The sequence below is a fragment of the Carya illinoinensis genome, chromosome 1 (genome assembly GCF_018687715.1).
Source record: "Carya illinoinensis cultivar Pawnee chromosome 1, C.illinoinensisPawnee_v1, whole genome shotgun sequence".
In the NCBI taxonomy this organism is placed as follows: domain Eukaryota; kingdom Viridiplantae; phylum Streptophyta; class Magnoliopsida; order Fagales; family Juglandaceae; genus Carya; species Carya illinoinensis.
Window position 1 is genome coordinate 48,415,007 of NC_056752.1, and position 19,050 is coordinate 48,434,056.

Sequence of the window (19,050 nt, forward strand, 5' to 3'; positions counted from 1 at the left end):
TTGTGGAGCAACTTTACAAGCTGGGCTTGAGGTACTTTCCGCTGTACATCCTAACAATTGGTATCAGAGCCATTTAATAATTGCTTCCAGTTTCTTTAATGTAAACTGTGTTTTTTTTATTTGCGCATATGTGATGCTGCAGTATTTTTTTTTATAAAAAAAAAATATATATATATATATATATATATGGCCGAAGCCGCTGCTGTGGTGCAGCGCTCACCACCCACACACGGTGGTGCAGCGTGCACCAACCCCACGCATGGTGGTGCGGCGCGCACCACCTGAGCATGGTGGTGCAGCGCGCACCGTAGGGTGCTGCGCGGCACCCCTGCAATGGTGCTGCGTGCACCACGGTGCAGCAAACACCGGTGGGAGCCCACGGTGCACGGAGCATCGTGGGGGCACCACGACGGTGCTGCAAGCACCGCCTCGGTGCTGCGCGCACCTGAGGGGTGCTGCCAGCACCAGAACCGCGACGGCTCGATGCTGCGCACCGTGAGGTGCTGCGCGCACCAGAGCAGCGCCGGCTCGGTGCTGCACGCACCAGAGCAGCGCTGGCTCGGTGCTGCGCGCACCGTGAGGTGCTGCCAGCACCACCTGCGAGAACCGTGCGCGCACCACGGTGTCGCGCGCACCAGCAGGTGCCCACGGTGCTCCGTGCACCGTGGGGGCACTATGCAGCACCACCTCGGTGCTGGGCGCACCAGAGGGGTGCTGCCAGCACCGGCTCGGTGCTGCGCGCACCGTGAGGTGCTGCGCCAGAGCAGCACCGGCTCGGTGCAGCGCGCACCGTGGGGTTCTGCGCGCACCGTGAGGTGCTGCCAGCACCACCTAGGTGCTGCGGCAGCACCCAGCTTCCTCAGGAAGCAATTTCCAGCGATCGGAGGAGCCGGAGATGTCCATAAACGGTTTCTGGAAAAAAAAAAAATTTCGGAGTTACTGTTCACGTGAACAGTAACTCGCGGGAGGAAGAAGATGACTTTAGTCATCTATCCTCTGTGGGCCGGGCTGGGCTTGGGCCCTTTGGGCCATTTTTTGTTTTGGGTTTAAGTAGAACAAAAAGAAGGGGGCTGGGCTTTTTAAGCCCAGTATTTTTTTTGTATTTTTTTTAAACCCGAAAATTAATAATAAAAAAAAAAAAAAATTGGCATGATTCAATATATGTTTAGATATATTGTTATATTACATGTGATCTTTTATTTAATTATGAGATTAAATATGATAACATGTGAATATTTGGTTATATTCATGCTATTTTTTTTCCATAATGTTATATTACATGTGATCTTTTATTTAATTTTGAGATTAAATGTGATAACATGTATATGTGTATTGAACATGTGGAAATATGATTATTTTATCATCTATGAAAGCTGGGTTTGAGACTTGAATGTTTAGACATTAGTCTCTATTTCTTTCAGTGATAAAATTGAAAATCCCATTAAGTGGTCTTAGCTAGAATTGTCAGTGTGAATGATAGGCTGAAAAAATTGCAGTGACCCCAGTAAGAACTGTAAATGCACTGAATAGCCAAAAGACCATGGTGACCCCAGTAAGAACTGTAAATGCACTGATGGAACAAGAAAAATTGACTGTAATGGTCTCATATGAACCATCTTTGTAGACTGGCCCAACAGGTTGCCATGGTCTGGGTAGCTGTCCTTGTAGACTGGCCCAAAAGGTTACTGCGGATTTTAGTAGGTTATGTCTTTACATGTGACTAGGTCTAGATGACTACTTGAGATAGTGGGAGTATGGTTGAGATTTATGATGATAAATTCTCCCATATTCGTTTTTTTTTAAATTTGCGCGGGAATTGAGCTAGAAATCTAATAATTGGATATTGTGGCGCAAGAGATGATTCTGAAGCCTAGCGATTTTTCGATCTTGCGACATGTCTAAATTATTCTTTTTCTAACTTGAAAGGACGCGGCAGATTTCTAAGGTGTGTGAATAATATCCCGTCTTTGCGTATTGTAGTGAAATGGCATCCAAGAGTATTGTTGCCGACTTAAACAAAGGGGAGAAATTAGATGGGGAAAACTATGACATATGGCATCGCAAGATCCAGTATGTCTTAGATGAGCAAGAGGTCTTGGAGGCCTTATCTCACACTCTTACTAAGCCCGAGGAAGGGAACTCGGAACAACACAAGATAGATCAACAAGCCTATACCCAATGGGCTAAGAAAAATCGGTGCGCGCGCATAATTATGTTAAGCAGCATGCACAATGATCTGATGTGTGAGTTCGAGGTCTATGACACTGCCCAAAGCATGTGGAATGCTTTGAAATTGAAGTTTGGTGGAACTTCAGCCACTAGGTTGCGTGGATTAACCATGAGGTTTGACTCCTATAAGATGCGCTCTGACCACACGATGAAGCAGCATCTTAGGGCTATGTCAACTATGATCGGCGAACTTAGGTCGGCAGGAAACAACCTGACAGATGAACAGCAAGTGCAGGCAGTGATAAGATCACTACCGAATTCTTGGGACAATATGAGCCAGAACCTAACGCATAACAAGAATATCAAAGACTTTGATGATGTCTCGCGTCACTTGGAATTGGAGGCTGAGCGCCTAGAGGCTGCTAAGCCCAATCATACGGCCTATGTGGCTAATGCTGGTTCGCGCAAGGCATCAAGGCCTAAGCGCAAGAAGTCCAAGAATGGAGTAGCTGCTGGACATATTAAAAAAGTGTCAGGAACTTCTCAGCGCACCAAGAGGGGCAAGCGCGGGAAAAACAAGTCAAAATTAGAGTGTTTCAACTGCGGAAAGATTGGCCACTTCGCTCGTGACTGCACTGAGCCGAAGAAGGTACACTCTGACTTTTCTCGCATTGTTTTTGTAACTAGCCATGTGATGGTTGCTGAATCCTATCCTTTGTGGACTGTTGATTCAGGAGCGACCGAGCACATAGCGCGAGATAGAGTCGGATTTGTGGAGTATCGCCGGATTCCAACTGGGAGCCGTGATATCAAGGTGGGGAATGGAGCTAGCGTGGAGGTACTGGGACTTGGTACCTACAAGCTGGACTTGCGGGGTGGCCGCACTCTTTTCCTCCACAATGTGCTTTATGCTCCCGAGATCCGACGAAACTTACTTTCAGTTGTTACTCTATTGAAACTTGGTTTTCGAATTGTATTTGAAAACAATTATGTTTCCTTGCTTTTGGGGCATGTGTTTTATGGCAAAGCTTTTCTTCAAGACGGTTTTATGATATTGGATTTGGTTTATTCTAATATAAATGAATCCATTGCTTTTCTTTCTTCATCAATTGATAATTTGGATTCATACACATGGCATGCTAGGCTTGGCCATATAGGGCAAGATAGAATGACTCGATTAGCTAGAGAAGGCCTGATAGGCAATCTCGCTAAGGTCATCTTGCCCACGTGTGAACATTGTCTAATGGGAAAAGCTAAGAGAAAACCGTTTGGAAAAGCCACAAGGGCATCTTTTCCACTGCAATTAGTCCACTCAGACATCTGTGGTCCAATGAGTGTGAGGGCAAGACACGGAGGTGTCTACTTCATCACCTTTATAGATGATTTTTTACGTTACGGTCATGTCTACTTAATCTCCCATAAGTCTGAAGCATTGGAATGTTTTAGGCGATATCTAAGAATGGTTGAGAATCAGTTAGATAAGAGTTTAAAGACTCTAAGAACTGACCGAGGACGTGAATATCTCTCTAAGCAATTTAAAAGGCTCTGTGATGAAAAAGGAATCAAAAGACAGTTAACGATGCCAAGTACGCCACAGCAAAATGGCGTGGCGGAAAGGAGAAATCGAACACTGCTTGAGATGGTTAGGTCAATGATGGCGCAAGCAAACCTACCAATTTCTTTTTGGGGGGATGCACTTTTGACTGCTGCCTACATTCTTAACCGAGTGCCCTCCAAATCAGTAACTTCCACCCCATATGAACTATGGACCGGCGAGAAACCCAATTTGAGTAGCTTGCGGCCATGGGGTTCAACGGGTTTTGTTCATGATCTTTCTCATAAGTATGGGAAATTAGGCCCTAGAGGGAAGAAGTGTATCTTTATAAGGTACTCGGAACACTCTAAAGGGTATGTGTTAATAGGTGAACAAACTGATGGAAGTGTAACTGAGATTGAATCACGAGATGTGGACTTCATTGAAAATGAATTTCCAAGTAGAGGTGAGGTTGATAGGAGTTTGGAACTTCATGAGATTGTGGAACAAGAGGAAAGTGCTCCAAGGAATTTAGTTGAGAATGAGGAAGAAATTCTTCGAGCTCCTACAAATGATAAAAGAAACTTAAATCCGAGTGGGAGCACACCGCTTGTCAATCAATCACAACAACCTCAGCCGCGTAGAAGCACACGTGAAAGTATTCCCCGTCGTCGTTTTGAGATTGAAGGGGAAGCTTTTATGGTAGCTCCGCATGATGATGATGAGCCTAGGACAATCCATGAGGCTCTCTCATCTTCTACTAAAGATGAGTGGATGAAAGCTCTTAATGATGAAATTGAGTCTATGAAGACAAACCAGGTTTGGGATCTGGTTGATCTACCGAGAGGGCGTAAGACTATTGGGAACAAATGGGTTCTAAAAGTCAAACGCAAGTCGGATGGATCAATAGATAAGTACAAAGCTCGCTTAGTGGCGAAAGGATATACCCAGCAAGAGGGTATAGACTATGAGGAAACTTTTTCACCAGTGGTGAGGTTTGCTTCAATTCGCCTGATTCTAGCTATAGTAGCAAACATGGATTTGGAACTCTACCAAATGGATGTTAAGACAGCATTTCTCAATGGAGAACTAGATGAGGAGATCTATATGGATCAACCAACGGGTTTTGTGGTCAAAGATCAAGAGCGCAAAGTGTGCAAGCTCAAACGATCTATATATGGCCTAAAACAATCATCTAGGCAATGGTACCTCAGATTCCATCGAGCCGTTCTTTCGAATGGGTTTACGATGATCACAGAGGACCATTGTGTCTATGTCAAAAGGTCCAAGAAGAGTTTCATTATGTTGTCATTATATGTTGACGACATACTACTAGCTGGAAATGATAAAGGGTTGATAGTCGCCACAAAAGAGTGGTTATCCTTTAATTTTGAGATGAAGGATATGGGTAAAGCAGAATACATTCTGGGAGTTAAGATCTACAGAGATCGCTCAAGGAAACTTTTGTGTTTGTCTCAACAGACTTACATAAAGAAAGTCCTCGAGCGTTTCCTAATGAATGAATGTAAACCCATTGACACCCCTCTTGCAAAAAGCGAAAACTTATCTAAAGAGTTATGTCCTAAGACTCAAATAGAAAAGGAAAAGATGGCTCGTGTCCCTTATGCTAATGCTGTGGGTAGTCTGATGTACGCAATGATGTGTACTCGACCTGACATATGCTATGCAGTTGGCTTAGTGAGTAGATTCCAATCTAACCCCGGACTGGCTCACTGGAAAGCAGTTAAAAGGATTATGCGATATCTCAAGGGAACTGCAGACTATGTGCTGTGCTATCAAGGTTTAGATTTGCAGCTAAAAGGTTACAGCGATGCCGACTGGGGCAGTGACCTAGATGAGCGCAAATCAACCACTGGGTATGTCTTTCTGCTCAATAATGGCGCCATTACGTGGAGCAGCAAGAAACAACCTTGTATAGCTTTATCCACTATGGAGGCAGAATACATAGCTTGTTCTGCAGCAGTTCAAGAAGCTGTTTGGTTACGAAGATTCCTCAAGCATTTAGACATTGGCACGGATTATTCGGATCCGGTGACAATATTCTGCGATAGCACGGCTGCTCTCGCATATGCTAAGGACTCTAAGTACCATGGAAGAACCAAACACATAGATATCAGATATCACTACATCAGAGACATGGTAGCGCAAAAGGAAGTGGTTCTGAAACATCTCTCTACGAGTCGCATGGTTGCTGATCCCTTAACGAAGCCCATAGCAAGAGATGTCTTTGAGGCTCATGTTAGGGATCTAGGACTGCGTAGATTGTAAATGTTTTTGTGACATTGAGATGTAACCTTTCCTTTGGGATATTAATACAATATGATTCAGTAATTGTCTTTATCGTATTGTCTTCACACACAAGATATGTCAACAGGCTTAGATCGGCTCACTCACACGAGCGATCGCCTCTAGCGCTTGAGAAGCGAGTAGAGATGAGACATTGTGTTCTAAGATACTTATCCAAATGGATAAGTTGGTTGACACAAAGATATGTCGTTTTAGTGGGAGCTAAAATAAGGTCCAATGAGTGGACTATGCATGGGTTACCCCACAACCTATGTAGCCTGTGGTTAGCCAGATGTGAGATCCTCTTTAACGCCTTGGAGGCGGGCAAATGGAGGAACTCAGGTTAGACGCTTGAGAAGCGACTAGACTAAGATCTGTACGGTGTTGATATAGACATATGCTCTTTGAGAAAGAGAAATCCACCGTAGCATGTACTTCATACTACATGTGCTTATGCGACCAAATGAGTAAGTGAGTAAATGGTTCCCCTCTTTCTCACTGTGTGAGTCTCATTTTTTTGTGTCCTTTACTTTTAACTATGTCACAAGATAGAGGTTATGATGTCTGCTACTTTGGCATGTTGTCTATGGCCATGATCCAATATGGTCTAAAGAGGCATTGCTGGGAAAGCGGTTTGACCAAAGTTGAATGATATGAGTGCAAAAGGAAGATTCTTTGATATCGCATCTTCAATAGTGTTTGCTGACGTCAACTATGACGCTACATATTGGTAGCGACTAAGGTTGTGAACATATTGAAATGATTTAGAGATAGTCGAGCATTGTTCTGAGTTTTTTCTAAAACTCAAGAGGGTTTCGAAAATGCTTGAACTGATGCAATCAAATGAGTCTAGGACATAACCAAACATTTTGGGGATGTTACTATGCTAGTCTTCTCTGGGAGAGATTTAGTGTATGTACTCCCACATTTCTATAGATATGCTTGGTGGTCGCACGGCCTATTTACTTGTATAAATAAGATTGAGAACATTAGAGAGATGCTGACCTGGGGTCATGCCCACTGTATGCGAGTGGGAGATGTTAATTAATGGGGCCGCCCACGTGGGCAGACCCACCTTTTTCCTATTTCACCTAACGCATGGCTTTAAGCCATGCGTTAAATGACTTGCATGCATTGCATGCAGAGACTGGCCTTTGAGGCCAGCCATGTAGGGGGCTATAAAAAGCCCCCCCCCCTAAGGTGATTAAAGAGCATCAGATCAACGAGAAGATCAGAAAACTCTCTCTCTCTTTTATTCTCTCTTAAGTAGTATTTAGGCTGTGGAGTGTTAAAGCGTTACTCTGGTTTTATACTACATAGTACGCTTTACCACCAAGTCAAAACTCTTGTCAATCTGAAGAAACTTGTGGAGCAACTTTACAAGCTGAGCTTGAGGTACTTTCCGCTGTACATCCTAACAGGATCTATACCGGAATTTCCGCAAATCTCATTCCGATCAGACTTCAACCAGAAAACTACACATATTTCGGCCGCAATGGGAATCAACAAGTGTCAGAAACTGCGGTAGCTTTGGACAGCCCTGCAGAGAAAAACCGAACAAAGAACCGCGCTCGTAATGTCTTACGATGGCCGGTTGTATTCAATAACACCATCAAAATATATCACATGCTTCTTCCCACGAATCTACCAACGTACGGTAAAATAAAAAATTTTTAAGAGTCCAAACACTACAGGGTTAGACGATCAATAAAAACTCCAGGAACCTGGCTGGGCGCATGATTCTCTCTCGCTCGGGAAGAACGGTAAGGATCCGTGTCTCAGGTTTATAAACCAAAAGTAAACTGCGGGAGTTCAATCATCAATGTATTTGGAGGTTGTTTCTTTTAACCGTTGGCGTGAAACTCGTTTGGCAAGAAAGACCAGAGCAGTTTGCGCCCATATTCTCAATTTTTCTTTTTTCTCAAAGAAAAAATCAAAATCAAAATTAAACATCTTCAAATATCAAAAGAATACAAGTCATCTATCCAAAAAATAATAATAATAAAGAGAGAATACAAGTCTACTATTCTGTTTTTCAAATTTTCATCCGATAATTATTCATACAAAAAAATTAGAATAAATTTTATAAGTTCCAAACAAAAATTATTGTTAAAAAAAGGAAAAATGAATATTATAAATGAAATCTTGGTATTTAAATGATAATGAATGTGTGTTCTACAAATCGATGTGAATATTTGCTTACCACAACATTTGCTACTTACCAATACCCATAATTAGAAGGGAGTTGCTATCCGTGCGTAATAAAACGGAGTGTCCAGTACGTGCTGACGTGTCATTATTATTAAAAATAATAAAAATACAAAACTAAAGAAAAACAAAGAGAGCGCGCGCCTTTTCAAAATCCCTTACAAATGTTTAAAGAAAATTCCATTCGGTGAAATATACATCTGGCCCTCTCATGACTCATAGACTTTCACCAAATCCACGCATGGAATGTAGTGCAGCACGCATGCAGAAGGTAGTGCAGTAGGCAAATTCCTTTTTCTTTTTTTTTTTCAAAGTAAGAATTTTCTTCTTTTTCTTTAAACATTCTATATATATTTGTAATTCTAAAAGAAAAAATCTTCACAACCTCCCAATACTCTAATACCTTTTTTTTTTTTTAATTTTTATTATTTTATCTTTTATCAAATATTTAATATATAAATAATAAATAAAATAATTAAATTAATTTAAAAAGAATAAATTCAAAAAATAAATTAAAAAAATATTAAAAAATTAAAAAAAAAGTGGGGTGTTGAGAGGTTGTGTAGTAAAACCCGTTAGCTTATTCCCTTGTAAGTCTCTACCGTTTCAACCAAAAACAAGAGTAAACAAATGAATAGCTAAATAATATTTTGTTCTAATAAATTAAGCAAAGCAAGCAAAAACTAAAAAAATAAAAAATTGCTTACATATATTGCAAGTTTTTTAAATCTCCAATTACTTATGAAATCTCTCCAATATAAGTGTTAGAGAGAGAAACAAACTCATATAAATCCAAAAAAAAAAAAACATAAAAATAAAGAGAAAGAAGAGAAGCAAACCCATGTAAACAGACACCACGCCAGGAAAAGAAATATTGGTTATGCACATCGTCTCAGTCAAGGAAAGAGTGCAGAAAGAGAGATGGAAAAATACCTTTTCAGTGACCATACGGAATGAGAGTGGGGAGAAGGAGATATCTCTTTCTTTTAAGAATGCATACTTATATCCCCTGCCATGTCACTTTGTAAGAAACACTACGTTTTTTGTTAGTATATTTAGCATTTCCCTAATTAGAAATATCTCATACATAAAAAAAAAAAAAAAAAAAAAAAAAAAATAGAAATATGGGATAATTTAGAATGTAGTCTAAAAAAAAATTAACCATTTGTAAATATAATTTTTTAAATATTATTATTACAAATGTACTGATTTTAAAAATATTATCATTTAAAGAGATGAATAATTTTTTAAAAAAATCGTTACATATGAAAAATAAATTATATGGGTACAACAAATAATTAAATCATTACGAAAATGTGATCAGATAAGTTAAAAAGTTTTCTTTCAATCATTCTCGAAAAGAAAACAAATGAGTAGTTAAAAATGTACAAATAAATGAACAGAACAAATAATAAAGAAATATTATTTTAATATGAAAATAACAGGTTGCTACTTGCCAATAACCATAATTAGAAATATCTCATTAAAAAGAAAATTGAAATCTCGGATAATTTAGAATGTAGTCTATTGACCATTTGTGAAAATATAATTTTTTAAATATTATTATTACGAAAACACTAATTTTAAAAACATCATCATTTGTAGAGGAGTAATTAAAAAAAATCATTACATATGAAAAATAAAAAAATATGGGTACAACAAATAATTAAATCATTAAGAAAATGTGAACAAATAAGTTAAACAAATTTCTTCCAATCATTCCTGAAAAGGACAAAAAAATGACTAGTTAAAAATGTATAAAATAAATGAATAGAAAAAATAATAAACAAATAATAAAAATATATTATTTTAATATGATAGAGAAATAACAGGGGTGAGATGTATACGGTTTTTTCTATTTTTTAAAGGTAAATTAGATTTATGAGAAAAGTGTAAGAAGTGTATTTTTTAATCAAAGTATAAGAAAATTTATAGAAAACTAAATGTAAATGCTATAAGAAAATATATTTGCAATCATGAATTGTATAACTGTTGCGTAATCGTTTTAAAAATAAAAAATAAAATATAAGATCTACATGAAAAAAATTAATTTTTTAATAATAGATTATATTATTTTTTTAAATAATTATACGATATTTATATATTTCACGATTATACGTAAAGTTAATATCAAAATCAAAGTTAATTATAATTCTTTATAAATGAGTATAAAAACCCAACCAGGTTCTCATAGATGGTCGCGAAAACAAGGAATATAGAGGATTTAATTACTAATTTGATTGGTTTTTTTTTTTTTCATTATATATTTTTGCTATTACTATTAAGCCCCATTTGTCTTCATAGATTATCTCATCTCATATTATCTTAATATCTAAATATTATTAAAAAATAAATACATTTTAATTTCAAATTTTTAAATTTTTAAACTAATCTTTACAACTTTCCAGAACTTCCAAAAAATTCAAAATTTTAAATTTCAAAACAAAAACAATACTAACAAATAATATTTTAAATTTGTAATGTTTTTATTCAAATTTTTCTCTCTTCTTTCCCAATATCTCATAAAATATTTTAATTAAAATTATTTTTTTATTATTTACAAACTATTTCATTACTATTCACATATTTCTTATTTTAAAAATTCTATTTGGAATCGTGTTCTTCATAGCACATTGCACACTTTTATTACGTGACAAAATGGGTTGAAGAAAAAGAAAAATTATACTCATTATCCTCACACCAAATACCACTCACGATTTTTTTTTTCTTACTAAATATATTATGTATATATGATGAGTAGAATAACTAAACTAGTTTAAAAAAAATTAAAAAAAAAAAGAAGTATGATTTGTTGTGGAATGAAAAGTAACAAAACTCGAAAAAAATCATAAACAGAATAGAAAAATGATAAACAAACATCACTTTTTATAACATATTACACAACCATATTTTAAAATAAAGGATATTTTTGTAAAATAACTTATAAAAGTAATTTTACTTTATAAAAATACTTTCATGTTAAAATGTGTTGTAAAATATATTATAAAATGAAAAATCTAATTGCAAGTATAACTGTGTACTAATATGTACATTAATATAATGTGATTGATCAAAAAATATATTTTATTAAAAACAATAATAATTTAATAAAATTATTAAAAACAGTGACAAATATGTTATATGAGTATTATTACTCAACAGAATATGCCCCTTTTCACTCCCACTTGTCCGAGTCAAACCCCCCTTTCTCATTCTTTCATGGTTGGTTGTGATTTGCTGGTAATGTTGATGAAGGTGAAGTCATATCTGCTGTTTGAGGAAAAAAATTAAAAAATATAAAAAAATATGAATAATGTTAAATGCATTGGTGAAATTCGGTCGTTTCTAGATAGAGGATAAAAGGCAGTAGCCATGCGCCCGTGAGCGTCGCGGAAGATTTGGGGATGGCCGGGACATTTGGAAATGTGTGATTTTGGCGTGTGATTTTAGCTTTGGAACGAACGAGGAAAAATAAACATAAAAATTTACACGCTGAACATCTGGAAAGTGTGGGGAATAAGGGAATGCTGAATAGCCTGAACTCTTCTTATTTTCTCACATCTCATCTTTGTAAACATCTTTACAGACAAATGAAGCGATAGTTTAGTTCTATTTTTATTTCTAATGACAAAAAGGACTGACAATCAACCATGGAATCCCAACAGGCAATCCTTATACGTCAGTATCTTTTCGTGTTGCACATCATGTGTGAACGTTATTCCAGTTTACGAGAAGATAAAAGATTCTTTTCCCTTTTTTTATCACGTGATAGATAACGAAGGAAGTAGATTGACGACAACAGAAATTTAAACGAAGGAAGTAGATAGACAACCACTAACGAAGGAAGTAGATAGCAGCAAATTTAAACGAAGGAAGTAGATAACGAAGGAAGTAGATAGACAACCCTTAACGAATGAAGATAGTGACAAATAAAAATTTAAAAAAATATACATGTATTATATTTTTCTACCGAATATAATTTACATATTTAGGCTCTGATTGATTGATCAAAACTAAATAATTTTATTTTATTTTATTTAATGATTATAATTTTTTTAAAATTTTATATAAAATATAATAAATAATTTAATTTTTTTAAATCTTAATATAAAATTAATATTAAAAAATTATATTATAATAATATTTTATTTAATATTATTTAAAACATCTCATCTCATCTATATAATTAAATGAGACCTTATTTAACGAGCGTCAGGCAAATATATATTTTGACAAATAATTGAAACCATAGAAGAAGTTATTTCAGAACTCCTAGCTAGTCAACGTGCATAAAGCAAATTAATGTTGCTTTAATTTAACAAGCGCCATGCGAAAAGAGAAAACTTTTATGCAATTTTGACGCAGAAATGAGTGATGAAAACATGCATTATGCATGTCAAGAATAGAACTCCAAAGTCTGGGGGAAAGTAATTAATGTGCCAAAAATGTAAAAGTCTTAAGGTTTGAATACGGGCTGTTAGTGTTAGCCACCTCGAGTCATTGACGACTGCCGCTACAAGTATAATTTGCGTGCATTAGTGGATTAATTGATCTAAGTATTAATGCTTGATGTTCATTGAACAAAGTTGACCACCCCAACAAGAAAAGGAAGAAAAAAATAGAAAACACATGATCGTCATTATATCCATGCTTGTCAGATTATGGGAACTTCCCATAATTTGGATGGGTTTACCAAGTTCCTCTGCAGGAATAGATAAGGAAGCATTTGATCATCAGCAAGGTGGAATTAGCAATTTCTTTGGGGGGTAAAATTTTTTAATGCGTGACACATTGAGATTCAAAAATTATAAAAATATAACTATATATAAACTAAGATCTCGATAATTTAAAATATATACGTATAAATCAAATTCTAAAAGTATAGCGCCTTAATATATGTTTTATATTTTTTATGATAATGTTTCATGAAATAATATTTATCTATTATTATTTTTGTAATGAAATATTTAGAATTTATTTACTTCATAGAAACTATAAATTGATTTTTTTTTTAAATGTCATTTTTCATTTTAGTACATAAGCTATTTTAGTTCAATAAAGTCTAGAGGATAAAACCTCTCAACTATTTTCCATATAGATCATTATCCTTGATTGATTTTTCTTGAATTTTCACTTTAGATTCTATATTAATTAAAAACCTAATATTGTATAATAAAAAATTTTGAGAACCATATTAATAATTTTATTATTATTTTAAATTTAGTTTTAATTTAATTTTAGTGAAAGTACACTCTTGAAAATAAATAATATATGTATATATATATATATAAGTTATACAAAATTCTATGACTATAGGAAAAAGAATTGGAGAGACATTTTTAAAAATATTGAAATTTTATAAAATTTTACAAAGTACATAAGAATTATAAACTTTTTGGATGGCCATTTTGTGTATTTATAAAATTATGATTAAAAATTATGATATATTTTAATTTTTTAAAAATTTTTGGGGGCCCTCTTAGGTGAACGTAGGTCTGCTGTTGATCATTAGGACTGTATTTAAAAAAAAAAAAAAATTTAGCCACAAATTAATTATATAAAAATAAATTTACAAAATAACTTAACCTGATGTGATATGTAAGATTATAATAAAAAATATTATTTTAATATGATAGAGAAAAAATATGAGTGAGATGTAGAAGTTTTTTTTAAAGATAAATTAAATTTATGAGAAAATTTTAAGAAGTGTATTTTTTAATCAAATTATAAGAAAATTTATAAAGAACCAAATGTAAATGCTATAGCAAAGAAATCTCAAAGTTGACTCTTATAAATGAATTAAAAAACCGAACCTCGTTCCCATAGACGGTCGCGAAATCAAGAAATATAGAGGAAATAATTATTAATTTTATTGATTTATTATTATTATTTCATTATATATTTTTGCTATTTTCTGTTTGGTTTTATAGATTATCTCATCTTATATTATCTTAACATCTAAATATCATTTAAATATAAATATTTTTTAATTTTTAATTTTTAAATTTTTTACTTTTTTATCTAATTATTATCTAATCATTACAAGTACTCTCCAGAACTTCTAAACAAAACAGAAAAAATTCAAATTTTTTAAATTTAAAAACAAAAATAATATTAATAAATAATATGATAATAATATTTTAATTTATAATATTTTTATTCAAAATTTTCTCTCTTTTTTTCTAATACCCAATAAAACTTTGAACTAAAATTATTTTACTATTATTTACAAATTATCTCACCATTATTCACATATTTCTTATTTCAAAAATTCTATTTGGAATCTTGTTCTTCATAGCGCACCTCACACTTTTATTACGTGACAAACCGGATTGAAGAAAAAGAAAAATTATATTTATTATCCTCACACTACATATTATTTATGATTTTTATTCATTTTTCCTTACCAAATATATAAAGTATAAATGATGAATAGAGTAACTAAATTAGTTTAGAAAAAATAAAACAAATTTTAAAAAATAAAATGAAAATAAGTATCATTTGTTGTCGAATAATAAGTAACAAGGCTCGAAAAATAAATCATAAACAGGATAAAAAAATAATAAACACACATAACTTTTACAATATATTACACAACTATGTTTTAAAATGAATAGAATTGTAGGTTCTGATTTGCTGGTAATCTTGATGAAGGTGAAGTCATATCTGCTGTTTTAGGAAAAAAATTAAAAAATATATAAAATATGAGTAATGTTAAATGCATAGGTGAAATTCGCTCGTTTCTAGATAGAGGATAAAAGGCAGTAGCACATGCATCCGTGAGCGTCGCCGAAGATTTGGAGAGGGGGGAAGAGGGACGGGAGATTTGGAAATTTGTGATTTTAGCACGCTGAACATCTGGAAGCGTGTGGAATAAAGTAATGCTGAATAGCCTTGACTATCCGTAATTTCTCACAAAACTCTGCTTACCCAGCGTTGGGACCACTGGGGGAATCGGCTAACGTGTTGATTAAAAAACAAAGAAAAAGGAAAAAATACAAATCAAACCCAATTGAAGAAGGGAAAATCTCTCTACATAGGGTGCCGTCGCTCGAAGGTGGGTGATTGGATTCTCAGTGAGACTTGCATTGAGAGGAGGAGGCCGAGGGTGGAGAAGGCTTATGGGTTGGGTTTTGCAGAGGAAGAATCATTGGAACTTTTATTTGAGCTTTGAAAAAGAACTCTTGCATAATTGCAAATATCGTTTCTTTATAAACAAACAAAGCACTAGTTCAGTTCTGTTTTTATTTCTAATGAGACAAAGGACTGAACCAACCACGGAATCCCAACACGCAATCCATATACGTCAGTATGCTTGCAAGTTGCACGTCATGTGGGAACGTTATTCCAGTTTACAATAAGATAAGATTCTTTCCTTTTTCTTTTTCTTTTTCACGTGATAGATAACAAAGGAAGTAGGTTAAGATAATGACAAATAGAAAATTAAAAAAAATATATACATTTATTTTATTTTTCTACCCAATATAATTTACATACTTATTTAAGGAGCGTACGAGGCAAATATATTTTGGCAAATAATAGAAACGATAGAAGAAGTTATTTCAGAATGCCTAGCTAGTCAACATGCATCAAGTAAATTAATATTGCTTTAATTTAACAAGCGCCATGCGAAAAAAGAAAATTTTTATGCAATTTTGACGCAGAAAGAAGTGATGAAAGCATGCATTATGCATGTCAAAGATTCAAGAATAGAACTCTTATGTCTGGGGGAAAGTAATTAATGTGCCAAACAACTGCAAAAGTCTTGTTTGAATACAGGCTGTTAGCCACCTCGAGTCGTTGACGACTTACTCGCTACAAGTATAATTTGCTTTTGTGTGCATTAATTCTAAGTATTAATGCTTGATGTTCATTGAACAAAGTTGACTACCCCAACAAGAAAACGAAGGAAAATAAAAGGAAACACATGATCGTCGTTATGTCCATGCTTGTCAGATTATGGGAACTTCCCATAATTTGAATGGGTTTACCAACTACCAAGTTCTTCTGCAGGAATAAATAATGAAAGCAACTGATCATGATCAGGGCTGCATTTTTTTCAAAAGAAATAATTTAGACACAATTTGATAACACGAAAATGAATTTACAAAACAATGTGACTTGATGTGATATATTAAATTGTAAAGTTAATTTTATTATAAAATAAATCTAACAAATTTCATAAAATCACGTTAGTTTGTAAGTTTACTTTTATATAATTTACATACTAAGTGGTTATTTGGATATATAATAAGATGAGATTAGATAAGATTGTTTTAGATGAAAATTAAAAGTTGAATAAAATATTATTAGAATATTATTTTTTTAATATTAATATTATTTTATTATTTAAAAAAGTTAAATTATTTATTATATTTTATATAAAAATTTTAAAAATTTATAATAATAAAATTAGATAAGAGTTTCTTAGTCAAACGTCCTTCTCGTTTTTAAATGCAAAAATGGTCATGTCTCAGCTGAAGGTATCTCCATTCTCAACTAATATTCAACTAGACTGCTGCCAGTCAATTCTATCATTCCCTTTTCCATTGCAGAAAAGTCAATAATGGCGCCTTTAAACATATCTGCAAATTAATAAGCCTCACTGTATCACAAACAACAACATTTGACCGTTTAAACTACATGGCATATTCAAGGTTTTAAAGACATGTTCAACTGACATTATTATATATACACATAGGTTTTGATTAGGTTAAGGTTTAACCATTTGTTGCAATTCTTTGCCCTGTTGATCAGATATTGAGTTTGTCTCAGTTATGTATACATGCCGTGTGGGATTCAGCTTTGTTTGGCTTTGCATGTAGAACATTTATTGTTTGTTTCGCGCGTTACTTGTTTTTATATCCCATGAAGTTAGAGCGAGCCTAGCTATAGGCTTTGTCCCAGTCAACTTGAACATTTCTGAATTCACATACAGAAAGAGAGAGAATTAAGCAAGAACAGAGCAATTCCCAACTTCCCGGACAAAACATATATACCCAGAGGAAGGGTTCTTTGATAAATAGGTTCGAGTGAATCAGCTGCATGCGGCAGGTATTTGACGGCAAGATGCTTAAAACTGTGCTTTTCTTCACGATCACATCTCTTGTATACTCTACTCATGCATACACCAAATATTGGTTCTGGAAATTGTTTTCTGCTAAGGATGTCGGTGATGATCATGATGATGAACGCGACCACCTCGACGCTGACTGTGCGGTGTGTCTAAGCCAGATTTTCCAACATGAAAAGTTCAGGGTGCTTCCCGCATGCAAGCATGGTTTCCATGTCCAATGCATCGATACCTGGTTGAAGAATAATCCCACGTGCCCTCTCTGTAGGAGAATCATCACCCCTCTTCCAACAAAACTACAACGGCGCCATGATGATGATGATGATGATCATTGCTTTCCTTCTTTCTTGCTGTTTTTGCTGCGTCAGAGTCTTCCTAGGTGGATGGAAAATCTAGACCCCGCGGAGCTCACATTGACTATCTGTGACTATCTTTTTGAATTCTGATGCATGTATATTGATGCCTAGGTAATTCATTCATTCATTATTATTCATGATCTCTTAATTCGTGGCTGCCTTTTAAGTTTCTGATCCTCGTACACGCAGCAGAGGAAGAAAAAAAAGTTTCGCATACATTTTCATACCTTAACTGCAGTCGGCCCAGTCGACAGCATTAGGCCCAAATTTCGTCAGCCCAATCATAACTTCAGACCAAAAAAAGGGTACCTGTACCCAGGTGCAGAGCAACTTCGTGCATGTTTCTACTAAATGTATATACTAATATAAATGAGTTTTTTTCTTTTAATATATTTTTTTCTTTTTTGTTATTATGTGAATTTAGTTATACTGCTAAATTTGTTTTATTAATGTGATAGCATGGTGTAACGATACGGGATTTATTAAAAAAAAATTAAAAATACAAAGATAAAAAGGATAATAAAAACCTAAAATTTCAATTTTTTATTTTCGTACCTTCGAATGTCATTTTTTATTTTTTAATAAATCGCATGCCACTATATCAGTCAAAATGAACTATACAACTGAAACGACGTTCCAGCAATTCTCAAAAAGAAAAAAACAAAAGAGAGAGAGGATGGAGGGGACTGTGAGTTACTTTCTCGTTTCTCCTTTCTTTAGGGTACTTTCTCAAGAGCTCAACAAAGGAACGAAGAAAAAAGTAATGGCCGGGCCACCAGTACGTACACGTTTGTGTCTAATGCTTTTAAGCACTAACTGACATCAATGGCCATCATGTCTCGAAAATAAAATCATTCTCAATTAATCATTGTGTCTTTGTTTATATTCCCTTTTTTTAATCTAAATTGTGGCAAAAAATTGAGGTGAAGCCAAAGAAATTGATGATAAGGCTGAGTTTGTTCGGAGCTTCACGCGATTCCATTAGTACCCATCACGGAACAAAGTTACAAAACATCAGAAACCCTCAAAAATCGATGTATTTTGTTTCTTTTCTAATTTACAAAGTTGTCGTGACAAATGCAACTAATAATGTAATAATATGTTTCATATTCTTGAAGAGTGCCCGTAAACAGTGACAAACACAATTATATCTGACACTACACTAAAATAAGTTTTTTTTTTTTTTTGGTGTATAAAGATGAACCGTATGACCAAAACCCTTTAGCAGAATTCTCATTTTCAAATATTAAAGAAATAAATAATTAATAAACTCGAAAAGAGATTGAAAAAGAGGGATCAGGATCTCTATATAAAGTTTGGAACAACATAGTCCAGTTGATTAAAGACTGTACAAATCAATCTTTCTTTATTAGCATCTAAAGTATCTTTTCAAAATTTGGAAG